We start from the raw sequence: 19,597 nt of genomic DNA, 5'->3' as shown, positions 1-19,597 counted from the left end.
TTGAAAGCACTCTGAAATGCAGGATTAGAATTCAAAGTGACCTTGACAAGTGGTGTGAAATCAACAGATGAAATTTAATAAAGACAAGTGCAAAGTACTTCACTTAGAGAGAGGAAAAATCAAATGCATAAGCGAAAAATGGGGAATATCTGGCTAGGCAGTAGTACCGCTGAAAAGGATCTGGGAGTTATAGTGTATCACAAATAGAATATGCGTCAACAATGTGATGCAGCTCTGAAAAAGGCTACTATCATTCTGGGGTGTATTAACATGGGTGCTATATACAAGATGTAGGAGGTAATTGTCCCACAGTGCTTGGCACTGGTGAGGGCTCACCTGGGTAGATGGAGTGAGCATTCTGGAGACAAGACAGAAGATAATAACAATACCTAGCTCTCACATAGCGCTTTTCATCAGCAGATCTCAAAGTGCTTTACGAAGAAGGTCAGTAACCTTATCCCTAGTGGGCATGGTTCACATCACATGTATTCATATTTGTTGAAAGACAACAGGAGAGTACAATACAAAGTTGCTTTAGATGCTGAAACCTAGCAAGGACTTTAATATTAGAGAAGAACTCTAAGAGGAGTTAGATGTTATTTATATTGACTTCTAAAATTCCTATTTTACAGTTTCATTTGCATCATTATAGCAATTGAGTTACTACTTTGGGCATGAACTAATGTGAAAAACATTGCATTCCTTTAAGTGTTTGAGTTATCAGAGGTGCTTTATTTTTTATTTCATTTTTATTAACAACTCATACACTAAGTGAGGGGGGGAAAAAGGGGGTCGTGATTTTGCATGAAATTGTTAATTCCACAGCAGGTGAGTGCCCATCTCAGCATGCTGTAAAATATATTACAGTTTCTTGCAACTTTCTCTTAAAAAAAAAAAAAATCCCCACAATTTTAATCCCTTAATTTTCCACTAGTTGTAGTAAAACAGCACCTATCTTTTCATGTATACTGCAACCTCAGGATTTTTCCTGCTGTGGGAATAAAGTATAAAGAAGCAGGTGTGCTGGCGGTTCAGTAGCACCCACTGGCTTGAAGTGGTTTCTATCATATACAGGGTTTACAATTTTGTTCAATGGCTTTCAGTACCCCTACTATAAATTTTGTTCCAATGTCACTGTAAAGTAGTTACTTCCGCTTTACTGAATAAACAAGCAACTATATTTTGACTATGAATAAGTGAGCATCATTTATATATGTGGGGCAAAAGGCTTCATTTTCCCTATGTCAAATTTATATGTACAGGCCAACATGTATCCAGGTAAGATAGTACTATATATTTCTCAACTTGATATGCAGTTCCACAGTCCTCCTCTTATTACATAGGCAAGAGCTTTTGAAAATAATGGCACATGCATTTGTTTAATGAAACAGCCTAAAATCTGCTAAAGATATCATGTAGACAAAAATGCCTTTTTGAAAAAGGGACTTTGTTACCCAGCTATTTTAATGTGTACTGTTTCTTCTTTGAAGCATGTTTAGTATGACTTTGGTAGCCAACGAATATTACCCCATATGATAAAATGTAGTGTCTTTTTACTGCAATAGTTAGTGGCTTATTGTTGAAGGTATAATCAAGTCCAGAAATTGCTAACTCTGCTGTTGAATTTAGGCCAATGATCTGTAGTCTTTTTTTCCCATGGTCCACCTTTTTTCCATTCATCTTTTTTCTCTGCTAAGCAGTATAAATCAATATTCACAAACAAGTTATGTAAAATTACATCATGATCATTACTCTAAGTTTACTACAGTTTTTTCCCCCCAATGGCTTGGTTTTACTGTTGTCAGATTTGGTTCTAAATCTACAGCATTATTATTTTGAGCAATTTGGCCCATTCTACTAAGACCTTCAGCAGGTTCTTTATAGACCCAAATCCCATTGCAACAATATGGTTAAGTTACAGTTTGCCAGAACCACTACAGTTGGGCTCTATAAATTATAGTATTTAGTGGTACCTGGAGCAGGAGAAATATTAGTGGTATGTGAGAAAAATAAAAATTACTTGGGGCACAAAAGTTGGTTACAGAAATGCCTTCCCAAAGCAGGAACCAGCAGGATTCGCTAGTGAGGATTAAGACAGCATGGAGCAATATGTTTCTAGAAAAGTTAATGTAACATTTAGGCCCTGTGTACCTATTGCATTTAATCATGAAGAATAGCTAAACCTCCATGTTGTTCTATTTTTCATATATATATTATAGTGTAAGAAAAAATAAAGAGAAAAAGGTGTGTTTTGCAGATTCATTGAAAGAAACACCAGCAGCTCAGACCAGGGTTGTGGCAGTGGGAATAGCTGAGTGATTGGTGAGCACAGTGGGGTATCATTCCGTTAGTTGCTTAAGTATTAATCACAATCCATTCTTCTGACAATATTCTATAGTGCAAAGCACTATGAGGAGCACCTGCTTCTATGAATGTGCTCAGTTCATGGTCTCTTCTCTGGAGGAGATAATGCTTCAAATACCTTAAAGGCCATTATTGATGGGAAGACACTGGGTATCTAGAGTTGTGCACACGCTGAACTTCTCCATTAGGAATTCTTTGGATGATAGCTCATTAACCAATATAATTGTCCCAGAGCTCATTAACCAGCATCATTGCTGTTGGCTGAAATATCTGGGCATATTTCCATCAGTCTTTCAAAGCTAATAGATATTTTAGACATTTTTAGTCTGAAAAATATTTCCTCCGTGTCATCTTATCTAGGATTCTTCAACCTATAGATGCTCAACGTTTTTATGTGTTGGAGCCAATGAATGAGCTGAAAGAGGGTCTAAATTCCATGACTACAAAACATGACCGAATAGGAATCTAATACCACAAGGGATATGTTAGGCATGTACATGGTGGTGATGAGCACATTGAACAGTGATGCTCAGTGACCTGGGCCATCAATTGTATTTATTCTGTCAGACCACTTCGACATCAGAGGGAGTTTGACCGGTGGGGGGCGGGAGTGGTTTGGTAATACAAAAGGTGACCTAATTTCTTCACTCAGCTGAAGATAATAGAGTTGCATCACTGTTGTCAGAATTTTTCCCTATGTGATTGTCACCTTGTTGGAAGAAATGTTTAGGAATGTAAGGATAATTGTGGGAGACATAAGGAATAATATTTGGGAGTGTCATTTTTAGTCAGTCTAACTTCAAGACTTAATCAGAGTTACAAAAGCTGTGCTGCCATGACTGAAGTTGGATGGGGAAGGATGGTAGTACTAATTAGAGTACTTTCTGCTCATATAACAGTTAGTGGACTAAGGTTAAACTTAAACCTGTCTCATAAACAATAGATGAAGGTGCGGGGTTGAATCAGAATGATGCTAATGGGAGACCACTGAGTTAATCATTTTACTGAATCAGAACTTTGAGCTTAGATGTCAGATTCTGCAATGTAAAGAATCAGTCATGTCAATCATTGACACAAGAGTCTGAAAATTGCAGTATGGGTGTTGCCCACACAGGTGTGTGCACTGTGAACTTGTATTCAGATTTCATCACCCCATACGGTTTGTCTTTGAAACTAACGTTGGTCTGACAAATAATTTCACCAGCCAATCAACTGGATTATAAACACTGTATGTCTAACAATGGCCACAGCAGTGAGTTTCATCTGTCACTGAATTGGAACCCTGGGAGGAGAGCGAATGTTTTGCACATGTTACAGCATGGAATTTTCATTGCTGCACACGCTGACTGGGGGCACTGCTCACTACAGTGTGCTGTGTCTGACATTTGCTGGACAATCCTTGTAGCTCTACAGACCTGGGGAAGGATTTTGCCATGGATCTATTCCATTACAAATAATTTTTCTAATGTGATGGCACTTTCTACATTGTATCATTACACAGTTTGCTTCCAAATAACTTTTTACGTGATAGATCTGAGCTCTTCTCTCCTTTTTTTTCCTCCCCAAAAGCCTATAGATGGTAGACATTTTCAGTTTTGAACATGTTACTCAGTGTTGCCTGATCTGGGATCCTTAGCTTATTTTGGGTGTTTTCCATATTTGTCTGAATAGTTGAGCACAGAGGCAATTCAATCTGTGCCTATCAAATATGAGGTGTAGCATTTTTCTCCCCAGAGGCAGTAGGCCATGCTGGGGGCATTTTTGAGGTATTTCCTTGAGTAAGCAAAAATGAATACACTAATGAGTGATACAGGTATACTACATTATATTTGAACAAGTTTGTTTCTTCCTGAACTTGCCACTGACATTCAAAACAGCACAAGAATTTTAAACTAAAATATAACTACTACCTCATCAATTTTCATTCACTACTAAAAACCCCTTCTAAAAGACAGGTAGACTTCCTGCCGAATGTGTTTCATTTCATTTAGATTTAGTGGACATATTGAACAGATATTGAGAGCGAGACTAAGTTTGCTCTGACCAGCAAGTATTGTTGTAACATTCTCCATGAAATAAATTGTTTAATTTTATGTGTCTCCTTTCAGCACAATCCTCTACATTAATATGAATAAAGAATTCCACAAATATGCTACCAATTCCCATCCAAAAAGCAATACTTCAGTAACACTAAGGGTATGTCTACACTGGCAGAGTTACATCGCCGGCAGTTACAGCGCCACTCAGAGAGCGCTGAAGGGAAACTGCTGTTGTGTGTTCACACTGTCAGCTGCCTGCGCAATAGTGTGTTCACACTTGCGGCACTTGCATTGGTATTCGGAGCGGTGCACTCGGGGCAGCTATTCCTCAGAGCATCTCTTCCTCTTCTGCCGCTAAGAGTTGTGGGAAGGCGGAGGGGGTCGTGGGGCATCCTGGGTCGTGTCCCAATGACCCGTGATGCATTGCTTCACATCCCATTAATCCCTGTGCTTCCGTCTGCATTTGGCGCCATCTTTCAATGGTTTGTGTACTGTGCGCTTTGCCTCTTCGTTCTGAAAGAACGAATCCCGCACTGTTGACCAATATGCTGCTCGGTCTCGCTAACACGTCATGAGTGGCAGTGGAATTATTCCTTAAATTACAAAGGCAAGAGGAGTTTGACATTGATCTTGCCATGCGTAGTAGCTACAACACGAGAACGCTTGTGACATTCATGGAGGTGCTGCCCACGGTGGAACGCTGCTTTTGGGCTCGGGAAACAATACTGAGTTGTGGGATCACATCATCATGCACATCTGGGATGAAGAGCAGTGGCTGCAGAACTTTTGGATGAGGAAAACCATATTCATGGGACTGTGGGATGAGCTTGTCCCAGCCCTGTGGCTTGGCGGTATGTACACCTCAGGAGTTACACCGCAGAAAGCTGTTTTACTGCACAGAAACTTGCCAGTGTAGACAAGGCCTAAGTTACAAACTGACATTAAGATTAAAACTGACAGAAGCAAAGAGATGTACGGTGAAGACCGATATAGCGCATATTGTCGATCCTCCAAAAGCTAGATATAATAGTTATCCTTAAAGAGCCCCACTGGTTTAAAAATTATAAAAGGCTCTATTAAAGTTCTAAGAGTCAGAAGGACCATGGATCATAGGATAAGAAGTGGTGGTGATACATCCAAGGGGTGGCTTTTTTAGGCCGGGAGCCTACTGGGTGCTGGGGGAACGTGGTTACCAGCAGCAATTATTACATTAGATATCGTGTGCTTTCTCTCAGTGGAGGCACTGCTAGTGTGCAGAGGGTGGGACATTGGTCCAGCTGACATGTCCTTTTAGGGCAGTAAATTCTGCTACTAGGAATAGTGAGAACCCTCTTGTGCTCAGCTGTTCTGATTTTTGGTTGCCAGGTGTCTGAGTGTGCTGGAGTGGAAGAGACGCTGAATTCTTCTCTACTAGTGCAAACACATCAGGACAATAGCCTATTCTACTTTGCTAAGTCTCCATTAAGCTTGTCTATAATTTTCTGAATTCAAGTTATTTCTGATTATTGAGAAAGTGATGTGTAAAGAGAGGCCTTTTTTAATGTATGTTTTGCTTCTGCCTGATTCAGTGATGCCACAACCAACTGTGTAGATGTTTGTTGGTAGTTCATTGTGATGTTACAAGCACTGATTTTGTGGAGTTACTGAAGATATCATTCAAGAGGAAGTGGAGTGAAGGGGGAAAAGCTTCTATTCACACAAAGTGTCAGAGGTGGATATACCATATACATAATCCGTCAGTTCTTTTACGGGCTGTTCTAAGTAGATCTAGCTTCATTAAGCCTGATTGTTTTCTCATTTACACTGGGTTTCAGTGGTGTTACTTCTGATTTACACCAGTGTATGTGAGAGGAGACTCATGCTCATTATATGTAGTCTACTCTTTCTATACACATCACTTCCATAAGCAATAAGCTATGTTGGAGGGATACTGTCTTTTTTTGTGTAATAAATAATTGATATACAAATACATGACACAGATATATGATTTTCACTGCCTTGTGCTTGTGCCTAGTAAAGACATTTAGGTCAAATCAACTTTGTTAGGCTTAGTATGCCTTGATACAGTGGTCACATGGGGTTGCATCTATTCCATTTCTAATAGTGAGAGTTTCTGCAGCTTAGTATTTACTAGAAATGCCAGGAGAGGTTTTAGAGAGTTGACACTCATGAAACTAGATTACGTGCTATGGTATGATACAGAAATATATACAAATTTTGTACTGCACATAAGTCTTTCATCCCTTATTGAGTATTAATTGCCCCAGAAGAATGTCTATGTTCTTTTCAAGAGTATGGAAAGATAGAGCATTTATAGAAATTGATGCTCTATGGACTTACAACACCAGGACCCCTAAGAACTTAGAAAGCATGACTAAATATATTCCAATTACAGACTAATGCAGGTAATGGGTTTATGGTACTTAGAGGGTTGGATCTGTTCTCTGACAGCCTGCAGACATTAGGAGCCCCTCATGACTGCCTGCAATGTAGGCATTATGGAGTGATTTTTACTTTACTGCCTTTTCCATCAGATCATCCCCTTCCTTTCACACACAAGGTTAATTCACTTCTTGATCACATTATTTCCTCGCTGCTCTTTGACAATATAAAAATTCTGAGTGGACAGCTCAATCCCTCTTCCATCTCAGATTTGATTGTTATGGTATTGCCTGGCGTCCCTCAGAGGCCTCCAGCCGACTTTGCTGCACTTTATGACACTTAAATGGCTGGGCTACAATTTCTCCATCTATTCACAAAATGCTGTTAATAACTCATTTCCAAAGAGGCCCTTCTTTATGTCTTGGCATTAAAGGATTTTTTATTAGGTGCCAGGATAGGTGACACACAGCCCCAGTAACCAAAGAGTTAATTAATCTGTTGAAATTTATTGCCTTTTATACTGCACTCAGTGTGACAGTCCCTAAGAGAAACAGATACTATATTTACAACCTAGCTGAAATATTCAGTAATATAGTCTGCATACTGACCCACTCTATCAGTGTATGGCTTTTGCTGGAGTACCCATTAATCAACTAAGATGGATTTGTGTAATCTGTCTTCTTTCTTATTCTGAGATTCCAATAAATATTGAAATAATAATTTATTGATTATCCTGCAATATAAATGTGTAGTAAAGGCACCCAAGATATTTGCATGGTAATGCATTTTGAAAGCTCTTGGCATCCTGTGGGTATGGGAGGGAGAGGCTGTAACACTGGCTAGTTATGATGGCATTACTTCAGTACACCAAATTTAATGCTATTATGTGCAGAGATCCTTTAAGGTAGCTCTTGAGCTCTGGTGAGGTATAAACTGTAATGGGGTACAATTCTCCTTCTCTAAAAGCAATATATTAACAGTAAAGTTATACTGCATGATTGACCAAGAATTTGAATACTAGCAAACCCAAGGGCATATGACTGTGTCTCTGTATATAAAACGATCCTTTCAACTCTTCTTGTGCCAAGTGCTTATCAAAAAAAGTATTTGCTTAATTAGTTCTAGAAAGGAGAGAGCTCTATGACTATTAGGCTGCCTGCTACATTAATTGCCTACCTTATAAGATACACTTCTCTATAACATACACAGCGCATGGGGTCAGATTTTGTGATGTGGCTGTCCTGAGAGAAGCAGCACAGAAAGCAGAGTCTGGGGTGGGTGGGGGAGCAAAAGTAGCTTTATGCCACACAGCTTTGTTCTGCCTGGAGTCTCTGGGCTTGGTCCAAAACAGCCCCCAGCATAAGTTACAGCAGCTGTGGGGACTGATCTAATTTATAGCAGCCTTTTCTAGGGTTTCTATGATATGCAGTGTAGCTCATAATCTCCATAGTACTGAGCTTTAAGGCTACCCTCCTGACCTATCCTACCCATGGCATACCTCCTATGCTAAGGCTTGGTTAAGAGGCAATACAGAGCTGCTTATGTTGGCCCTACACTGCTCACACTGAGGAATTCTCCCCTGGCTCCTTGTGACTCATCTATGGGCCCGATTCACCACTTGTGGGTAGGAGCCAGGACAGAAGCCAGAGTCCACTCCTTAGTTCTTATAGGAGTGCCCTCCGGAGGGAGAAGCCCTGTATATTAGTTTACATGGCTAAGTCCCATTGCTGTTTATAGCCTTGTGCGGTGTATATTATAATGTGGCAATAAATCAAAGATACAAATTATTTTTTTCAAACTATTGTTTCAACCAGCCCAAACCTTTGTCACTCCTTAGAACAATCACCTTTTGAATACAAAAGCAAACCTTCTTTTAAGGTTTGAGAAAGTTTACTTAATACACTCCCTCTCTTTTCTTCTAATTTTTGCATACTTTTATGCTGGTGGGACCAGAAGATCTATAAATATAAAATCAGCAAGGCCTGCGATATTTCTGCCAGCATAGAAGCAGGAAGCCCTGAAAATCTTATGACCTGGCTGAGCAAGATTTCTAAATCAGTTTTTTAGAAGCGTTTAGCTACAAATACTACTTTAAAATTAACGCAGTGCTTTACATTTGCAAAGACCTGTGTTTTTCCAGATAGCAGAACAGAAATTAGGCCTCATGATTTTCTAGCTCTCAGAGCAATTAATAAAGATTACGGTGCTTTCTAGAGGAGCCTGCAAAAAATGAAATCACTATTCTAGCAAGAGAAGTTCCATTTCCTAAGGAATTAGAAGAACTAATCAGTTCATGTTGACAGTTGACATTCACCTGCTGGCATCATATGAGTTTGTGCTAGTACTTTGGTAGCCCTACTGTGAAGAGTCAGTTCTAATTGCTCAATTGCTGAGGAGACTCTGTTTTCACAGAATGTACTTCCCGACTCAGAGAAATATATTCCTCCGATATGTACTACATCTCTTCCTGACAAGTCACTTACGGTTACCATGCTTCTGTGGTGGATATCATATGGATATGTTGTTCTGTTTTCCTTATGCTGTCCCTTAACATGTAAGGAGACTCTCTTTTTGTGTGGGCATTGCTGTGAGTCATTCCAAGATGACTGCTATAGAGTAAGTAACATACTGTGTGCTCTCTCATGGAGATTTATATTTGCTCTTTTTTTCTTGTTGTTTAATCGCAAATCAAAGTCAACCAGCTTGAATGTATGTTTTGCTCTTTGTGTATGAAAACTTTACCCTTGCCTGCAGACCCTCTGAGAGATCCTGTAAAACCATCATGCCAACTATATGTTCAGTCCACTAGATCATGCTGTCTCTTTACCATCACCAACAGCATCACACAATGTGGTTTGTTGCAAAGTGCAGCAACCCTTAGTTGAATTCAGTCACAAGTGGTTTATACAGCACATTTCAAGTCTCCATAACAATTTGTCATAGTTTTGGGTAACTGCCTGTGATCAGGATAACTGAGGTATAGATAAAATTGTACTGCACAGGATTTGTTTTCTAGTGCCTTGCTGATAAGGTTAACCAGATGGTGAAGTATAATCATCTAGGCAATACAATAGATCATCACAAAAGTGACAGTAGAGGAGAAGGAGAGGATGGTTTTTTAGTTTGTTTTCCTGAGCCAGAAATTGAAAAAAATAACCCCCACCCCTTTCCCCATTTCTTTATATAGCACGGAATTCCATGGAAGGCTAAACCTGTTGGTTTGTATTTTTTTTTCTGTAATGGATCATCATTCACCCATTTGCTATGCATTTTTATAAGGGGTGTGTGTGTCTTCTATACCTTATGCTATACCATCCAGTTCACAATCAGAAATCTTATGAACCTTGGGAAAGGCAAACACTTTGGATTTCAAAACTGAATCATTTTTCTTGCACAGTATTTTATGCTAATTACTATATAAACCACTTCACATGATGTTTCTTTTACATCATGGCCCTATGAGACATCCTCTTAAATCAACCACTGTCAAAAGATCACAGAATTAAGCAGCTTTGCAGGGTGACCTGACTATTAACCTACAGATGTGCCATCTTATGGATGGAAGGCATTTATTTTTGGACTTGATTGCTAACAATCAGGAATAGAGGCTCCATAGCAGAATGATTACAGTGATGATAAAAATGGTCAAGAGTTTCCAGTGGAAGCTATCATCATGTATATTAAGTCCTCAGTTGTGTTTCTTTAGGTACTAGTGTTCCAAAAGACTATACAAGTTAATGCCAAGTGATCACAAATACAACGTCACAAGATACATGTTACACAATAAGTATGCACCATAAATCAGAAGTTAAGTTGTATTACTGAAGTACTATAGAGATTAGAAATGATTAACTTTGAGCGGTACAGGGACTGAATGGTATGATCTTTCTCCTATTTTAGGGTAATGGGAATTTTGCTATTGATTCAATGACTGATTTATAATAATGTTGAAGATCATGAGATTGTAGATTGTAAGCTTTTCAGAGCAGCAATCTTGTCTTATGATGAGTGTGTACAGCATCTAGCACAATGGGGCCCTGATCTTGATTGCTATCTCAATACAAATTGTAAGTGATAAATAACCATAAGGATGTAAAGCTTTATAGAGGCAAGTGATAGGAAGGTCTTGGCTACTTGGAGGCATAGTCAGGTTGGGCAGTTATCACTGGAGATGTAGGAAGGTTTGATTAGATAAGAGGAGTGGGAGCAACTGTGGTTGGGGTGTGTAAGGGAGAATTTTGGCAGCTGGTAGGGATGTTGGTTTTGGAGGCTTTTAATGTGGAAGCAGTTGTCCTATCTGTACATGCTGGATATGATGGTGGGTCAGTGAGTCACAGCCATTAGAATGGCTGAAAAACAGGATGTCCCAACAAAAGCGAGACGTTCCAGGTACATTACTCCATGGACCAGAAATGTTACTTTGAGTAAGCATCATCATAGACTGTACAAAATGTATACTCATGCCACATTCCTGATACAGACTATGTCAATGTAGCCATTTGGTTGGATTACATTGTATTTCACAAAACACTCATGAGTTGATCAGCAACGCAAGGATAGCTAGGAATTTGTGGCACAATGCTAACAGCTACTGATGAATATTTTGATGTTTTATAGTAACAGTAGTGGAAATAAATACAGTGTTAAGACCCCCTGCACTTGCCCCCCCCCACAAAAAATCTCAAAACAACAACAAAAAATCTGACCAAATGATGTATAGAAATTTTCCAATGTGTCTGGCCTGATCTTTTGTCTTTCAGGAAATTCCCTAGGATCCCAGTTTCCCCAGTCCTCAGCACTCAACATATACATTTTTACATCTCTCCACCTTCAAAGATCTCCACTGATTTAAACAGAGTTACACTGGCACAAAGCTAGAGTAACTCAGCAGTGAACCAGGCCCTCATATTTTAAAACTGCTCGAATGCCTGTTTATATTTGTCTTCCCATGACCATAGATAGATTTGGAATTAATTTTGCCAAATTAAATCTTTGTAGATCTGCTTTATGTTATGGATTAGGCATTTCAACTATTGTGTTTATTTTTACAGAATCAGCAAACCATCTTTCCTCAAATTAAGCATTGTATAACTAGCTTCCGTGAGACCAGTTTTTAATTTAATAAGTTCATTGCAGGGTATCTTTCTCAAGTTCTCTGCAAAAATGTCAGTCTTTCATTGTGTTGTTTAAGCTCCATAACCTAAATTAAAATATCAATCATCATAACCTCAACCCACTGTAATCCCTCAAAGATCTATGCAATCACTGGGCAATTTCTTAGTTTTGAGGATACAAGCCATCTCCTGCACAGGAATTTTTATCCAGGCTGATTCATGCACCCCTCTAGCTAAGACCTCGGCGGATTTGTTTTTAAGGCAAAATCTTCCTGTTAGATCTACAGCAGTAATGATATTGTAGCCTTCTTTTAGTGTGGAAATAGCCCTTCTGTGGATGCTTGCCTGCCCCCAATAGGCACCAGCTGAGCATGTTTGTGTTGAGTCAAGAGTATCTATGGGGGGAGCGGGAGGGGGGGAGAAGAAAGGTTCTTTTTTTTTTTGACCCAAAAGTGTCATTTTGCTTCATTGTGTTCAAAATCCTACCATCCTAACCCTGACTGAAACGAAGGTTATGTTAGGCTTTAAAAAAAAAAAATTACACAATTGAGGTAGATTAACTAGTATACAACAGCTACCTCAGAAGTGAAGTATGTAAGGAGATAGATGGACATTTACAAATACAGCCTTGGCATAAGCAAGTGTCACTCTTTCTGAAGTCAATGGGAGCTGTGCCTTTTTATGCCAGGGTGAGTCTGGCCTCTGTCTGTGTAGCCATACTACATTAATATCATTTGGATATTCCCCAGAGGTTATGTTTTCTTACAAGCCACATATTATGGTTGGCAACTTGTGACAGGTACAGTCTGACTCCTGTATGTTTTATGCAAAACCCCAGGAAATTGTATCCATGCTTTTCACATCAGTATGCCAAAATGTCAAGAGGCACCTCTCAGCATAAAAACACTCCGAAATACAAAGAAAAATTCTTGGCATCATCCCTTGATAATGCAGACCTTGCTGAGGAGCCATTTGAGGAAATCGGTATGTCAATCATTGTTCAGTACCATATGTGAGGGAACACCAGGTAACATTTTCGTATCTTAAATGTTACACGTTGCTTCCATGTAATGGTGCATATGGCATGGCTGTCAATCAACCAAAAAAACCAACCCAAACACCCAACCTGGGTCTGGCATTAGCTATCTGCTTTCATTATGCCACTAGCCACTTGCATAGATTTAGAACTAGGAAATTGTGAGAAATTATTTGTGAATCTTTAGGCAATTTCTAAATAGAATTTCACTTCCACTGTTTGCATCCCTTTTTATTTATTGTTTTTGCAGACATTTGTGTGAGCAAATTTTTGTTTGTTGTTCACTCAAAGTGGTTTTCAGGCTTAAGATACATCACTAAGGGTCAGATTGCCCTTGACTCTAATGAGGCCTGCTGGGATTGTCCTACCCACTCCTATTAGTTGCGTTTCTTGCTCTGTTGCTGCCAGTGTTGCTCATAATATAGACTTCCATTCATTCAATTAGGCTCAGAGGGTAAAATTCAGAGGGGATGTGTAAAGTGGGGAGTATAAATTATATGCTATGTGCATGTGAGTCTTAGTAAATTAATTTAAGAGAATCTAACTGGAATTTAAGTTGGTGGCCAGAAGAAAGTGTAAAATGCACCAAATTATACTCTTTTTATATGCTTTCCTGAATTTTGGCCTGCTGCGTAACTTAAGAATGAGAGGGGGAAATCCTGGTCCCACTGAAGTGGATGGCAGAACTCCCATTGTTTTCAATAGGGCCAGGATTTCACCAAAGAGGTTATTTAAAGAGTGTTCTCACTTGAATTATGAGCAATTGAGATATGAAAAATAATATCCTTAGGCCAAATAGTGCCATGGATGTTTAATCAGAACTTCCACTGAAGTCATTTAGTTCTGAGTAAATACTGATGGGATGATCTAGCCTCTTGTTAGTAAGGAGTTTGTAAGTATGATATGGCCCATTGATAATAGGATCTGGAATTAAAATCTGGATTAGGTTTATACTATGGTTTAAAGTTCTGGTCTGAGGGCATTTGAGGGCTAGGGTTTGAGTTCATAGTCAAACAGCACCAAAACCTTGCTATCTGTTCTCATAACACTTCGGACAAGTCTCATCTGAAACTATAAAATAGGCCACTTCAATTCAACCCAAACAGTAGAGATGGGTACAGATCTGGGGTTAAGAACCACCCTCCCACCTCTGAAATTTGCAGGGGCTCATATTCAAGATGCCAATTTTGGCACCTCTCTGATTAGAAATATGTGGAAAACATAAACAGCACCAGAGAGAAGAAGTCTCACTTTTTTTGTGAATATCAGAGCATTTGACACTTTCCTTCAACTTTTTTTCATGTTTTCCATAAAACGTGGTTTTCAGATGTGAAAAAGTAAACATAGTTTGTGACCATTGTTTTGGTGATGGTGATCATATATTTGCTTGTGGAAATGGCAATATTATGCCTTCAACCAAATTCATATATTCTGGTGAAAACAGATAAATTTTGAGAAATTTTTTCAGCAGCAGGTGAAATGTACAAAACATGGTGGAAAAAGGTGTAAAGGATTTTATAGTATTTGTATAATACTTCTCATGTTCAAATTGGTTTACAAATTTTGGGGCTCAGTCCTGAAAGTTTTACTCACATTAGATGTGATTCTTCACTCTTGTTGAATACTTTACTTGGCATACTACTCATCATGAGTAAAGTAACAGAATTGGTCTGCTAATTATTTCTACTTAGTTCAGTGCAACTCCTTGCATGAGTAAAGACTCTGAATTACCTAATAAGTCTTAACAAGATTCCTTAGAAGTAAATAGGTATTATCCTTATTTTGTAGATGGGGAAGCTGAGGCCAAGAAATTAAGTGAATCACCTGGGACAAGAGACAATGTCAGAGTTGGTATTAGAATTCAGGACTTTCTGATTCTATGTCCTTTGCTTAAACCACTAGACAACCCACATCCCTCTCTCTTCTCTTCCCCGGGGCCCTCTCCCCACCTCCCAAAAAAAATTAAAAAAAAAAAAAAAAAAAGGAATGCAAGGTACATAGATTTCTGGAACAGAATGGTATTTAAATCATAAAATAAAGTTTCATGGAGTAGCAAGTTGTATATGGATTTCTTAAAAGAGCATGCATGAAAAGCTTTGATATTACTGATATTATTGATATAATGTGTGTTGATATTTGTACCATGTATCTGAGGAGAAGCCTTTTAATGACCGATCAGAAGAATCATATAGATGGAAAGTCACTAGTGCAGTGTTCACACAAGGCCTTTGCCTGACTAAAGCCCCACTTAAGCCCTATCTTGAGGTGGATTTCAACCAAAATGTATTTAACATATTTTTTCTAATAACATTTTTTGTATATTTTGTAATTTTTTAATGACAAAACATTGTGATAGGGATAGCTCAGTGGTTTGAGCATTGGCCTGCTAAACCCAGGGTTGTGAGTTCAATCCTGGAGAGGGCCATTTAGGGATCTGGGGCAAAAATTGGGGATTGGTCCTGCTTTTGAGCAGGGGGTTGGACTAGATGACCTCCTGAGGTCCCTTCCAACCCTGATACTCTATGATATTCTTTATTGGATTATATTTTTATCAAAATATGGTCTTGCTCTGAACTTTCAGGGTAAAATCACTTGTGGGAGGCAGAATGTGGTCATTTGAGTCTGTCTAATTTTCCTCAGTACTAGAAAAAATATATTATGACATGTAGAGCACTGTTTCATAACAATAGCAATTAAGCTTTGAATTTTTATAGCAAATTCTAGTTGAGGATCTTTTAAATCAGTGGTTCTTAACCTTTAGCAGCCTGCACCCCTTTGGTTCTCAAAATATGTTCTCTCACCCTTTATCAAAAATCACAATATGTTCTCCCACCCCTTATAAAAATTATTGAAGTAGGTCAGTTCTTTAAACCTAGATATATTTTTTGTTTGTATATTACAGTAATCGTTGTTAAATGTATAATGTTAATAAATATGTAGGTTTGATGAAACAAAGTAGTTGTACTTACGTGTCTGTGCTTAATTTGTGTTTTCGATGATTTACCTTCTCAAAAAATCTGGCATGTCTCGCACCCCCAGAAAGGGCATCTCGCACCCCCAGGGGTGTGTGCACCTCAGGTTAAGAACCACTGTCTTAAATACTTGCAAGGTACAGAATTAATCTTCAGAGCACTTCTTTGAGAATAGGTATTATGACAGAAATGGTTAGAAAAAGCTTCAACAGAACAGTTTTGTCAGAAAATCCAGTTCCATCAAAGTCTAGTCTAAGTTCTGTACAAAATTACGTTGATTAATGGAAAATTTTGTTTCAGAGGGGAAAAAAGGGGAAAAACCAACACTGACTATGTCAAAATGTCCCATTTTGATATTTTTGGAACAAAACTTTTCAGTCTTTCTGTTTGCAATAACGTGTTTCAGTTTTTTAATTATTGCATTATATTCTGTATTAAAAATAAAAGTCAAAATTGAAACATTTTGATTGACCCAAAACAATTTTTTAAAATGTTCTTTTGCACAGAATTTCAAAATGTTTATGTTTTGTTCCAAATCAGAATGAAAACAAAATTTCTCAAAATCCTTCATGAAACAGAATCTCTGTACTCTTCCCAGCTGAATATTCAGATCCACATTTTACAGGTAGCAAATCCTGAGACCTAGAGAGATTATATACCAGGAAATTCATGCCCCAAAGTCACAGATCTTCCAATTCCTAGTCCTATGTTCCTCATAGGAACTTCAGGCTTTAGACTATTATTTTGTTTGTTATGGTCTTAAGTTCTTGCTAACTGTGCTCCCTGGAGGGTCCTCTGCACTTTAGAAAGGTCAAGGAGAGATTCATAACTTTGTGTCAATTAGCAGAACTGGCTAGTTGAACAAGGGGGAGTGTGGTGCATCCCTTCAACAGTAGCACTCTGTATACAGGGCAAGGTGCACAGCAAGGAGCTACAGGGGGAGGTATTTTGACTTCTTGAAGCAGAATGCCTCTGGATGCTCCCTCCAGGTTAGTACAGCTCCACAATGCCCCCACCCTTTTACAAAACAAGGCTGTTCCTGTTTCCTGTACCGTATGCTGGGAAATAACATTAGCTATTTTGAAGTAGTCCTATGGCCTAGGTTATACAGGAGGTCAGCCTTGATGATCACAATGGTCTCTTCTGGCCTTGGAATGTATGAATGAGAAGACTCCGTTCATACTAAGCTAGAGGTGGCTCTTTAGTAAAGCAACAGTTTACAGAGCTATTCCAACTGCAGGTTAACATTCCTAGTGATCTATGCACAGACTGACTTCTTGGTCCTTCTCAAAACTCTTCCATTCAGCAACCCATAATCCTCAGGTTCCATGCCGATTGCTACAGTGCCAAAATGGCACAACGTAGCTTTTTGTTTTTAAGTAGGTCTTCCTCAAGCAAAACATTCATTGACTTACTGAGTGTTTTGACTGAGCAAGAAAATCAGGATTTGGCACAGAGATAACAGTTCCTGAATAAAAAGAAAAGGAGTACTTGTGGCACCTTAGAGACTAACCAGTTTATTTGAGCATGAGCTTTCGTGAGCTACAGCTCACTTCATCGGATGCATAGCATATCGTGGAAACTGCAGAAGACATTATATACACACAGAGACCATGAAACAAAACTTCCTCCCACCTCACTCCCCCGCTGGCAACAGCTTATCTAAAGTGATCCTCAAGTAGAGCCATTTCCAGCACAAATCCAGGTTTTCTCACCCTTCCCCCCCCCCCCCCACATGCAAATTCACTCTCCTGCTGGCAACAGCCCATCCCCCTTTGAAACCCCTCTTTATAATGCGCATGGTAATCAAGGTGGGTCACCTCCAGCACTAATCCAGGTTTTCTCACCCCCCCCCCCCCCCTTTTTTTTTTTTTTTTTTCAAAAACCACACACACAAACTCATTCTCCTGCTGGCAACAGCTCATCTTACAATGTGCACAGCAATAATCCAAGTTTAACCAGAGCGTCTTGGGGGGGGGGGTTTGCAGGAAAAAAAACAAGGGGAGACAGGCTACCTTGCATAATGACTTAGCCACTCCCAGTCTCTATTCAAGCCCAAATTAATAGTATCCAATTTGCAAATTAGTGCTGGAGGTGACCCACCTTGATTACCATGCGCATTATAAAGAGGGGTTTCAAAGGGGGATGGGCTGTTGCCAGCAGGAGAGTGAATTTGTATGTGTGTGGGGGGGGGGGGGGAAAGGGTGAGAAAACCTGGATTTGTGCTGGAAATGGCTCTACTTGAGGATCACTTTAGATAAGCTGTTGCCAGCGGGGGAGTGAGGTGGGAGGAAGTTTTGTTTCATGGTCTCTGTGTGTATATAATGTCTTCTGCAGTTTCCACGATATGCTATGCATCCGATGAAGTGAGCTGTAGCTCACGAAAGCTCATGCTCAAATAAACTGGTTAGTCTCTAAGGTGCCACAAGTACTCCTTTTCTTTTTACGAATACAGACTAACACGGCTGTTACTCTGAAACCTGAGTTCCTGAATAATGATGTCCCAGGAATGAAGTAAGGCAAGCCAAAGGGAGAGGAAGTGCACTAAATAAATTCCAAATGACTTGCCTGCAACAATTAAATTTTTGTTAGTCCTCTTATAAAGTACTTGGATTCTATAGTATATAGCAAGATTACATGTCAGAATGTAGAAGAATATCAGGATTAAATGCTTCATCACTTCTTTCCCCAACTTGCCATCATTAACCAAATAATTATTTTGCGTGGGTCCTGTTCTCCCACTGTGCAATTTCCCTGTTGTCTCCATCCATTTTTATATTGTACCAATGGTTGGTAGGATGTAGTGGGAGGGTAGGTTGCAAGGAGCTGAATGTCTTTTTCAGGGAATGGAGGGTGCCAGAAATTTATCAGAGGATGGGTTGGAAGAAGGGGAAATCATAGACATGGGGAACTGGGAGCGTTGCTGGCTGTGGGAAACCTGTTGGTGGCTTTTGTCAGGAACCTGTTACAGATCGTTGGGAACTGCAGGAAAGAGGGTTGCAGGGAAACGCTCAAGGGGTTAACAGTCCGGGATGCTGCTGGGAGAGATGGAGACTTGTGGGTGCCCGGAGCCTATTGGAGGGTGTTCAAACTGGAGCTTTGGGCAGACGGCCAGATTTTCTATGCTTATCTGAACTAAAATGAAGCTCTGAAAATATTTGATGCCCACCCATCACTAATTTTGAATACATTTGCACAGCTAGATCCGATTGCTGTGACCAACCCTGAATTCTTCAGTATTTATCAAGGCTGCAGAACCATAGTAAACAACAGACCCTGTGTAAGTGCACCCTTCTCTTTTGTCCTTTCCATTTGTTAGAATTAACTGGGATATATTTTACTTGCAGTTTTCCAACTCTTGCTTTAATATTGCCATCCTTCCCCAACAGATGATAGAAATATTGACTGGTATCCTAGCAGTGTTCTGAATCTTTTCAGGCAGTTTATATAATCTCCCAAACTACTGTTTGATTTTTCTAGTGATTTCCCTTCATCAATATTTCAGAGCAAATGATAGGTATCTGTTGCTCTTCAATCCTCCCTAATTTCAACAGTATTTATTGTACTTACCTTATTTCCTGGGATGAGGTTCAAATTAGCTTCTGACCATGTAAAACCAGACAATGGTGTATTCAACTTTACAGTTATATAATTCACTTAAATTTTTTTTGCTAGTTGCCCATGGAATCT

At 39.3% G+C, this 19,597-nt stretch overlaps 1 long non-coding RNA gene across 1 annotated transcript in view; it reads left to right on the top strand.

The window, feature by feature from the left end:
• Nucleotides 1–19,154, top strand: part of LOC122464549 — a 42,524-nt gene extending 23,370 nt beyond the window's left edge. The window contains exon 3 of the long non-coding RNA XR_006288697.1: nucleotides 19,107–19,154. This is a non-coding gene — a long non-coding RNA (uncharacterized LOC122464549). The remainder of the gene's footprint in view (nucleotides 1–19,106) is intronic.
• Nucleotides 19,155–19,597: the final 443 nt, after the last annotated feature.

The sequence above is a fragment of the Chelonia mydas genome, chromosome 2 (genome assembly GCF_015237465.2).
Source record: "Chelonia mydas isolate rCheMyd1 chromosome 2, rCheMyd1.pri.v2, whole genome shotgun sequence".
Lineage (NCBI taxonomy): Eukaryota > Metazoa > Chordata > Testudines > Cheloniidae > Chelonia > Chelonia mydas.
The sequence above is the reverse complement of the archived record's forward strand: the minus strand, read 5'-3'. Positions and strand labels throughout refer to the sequence as shown.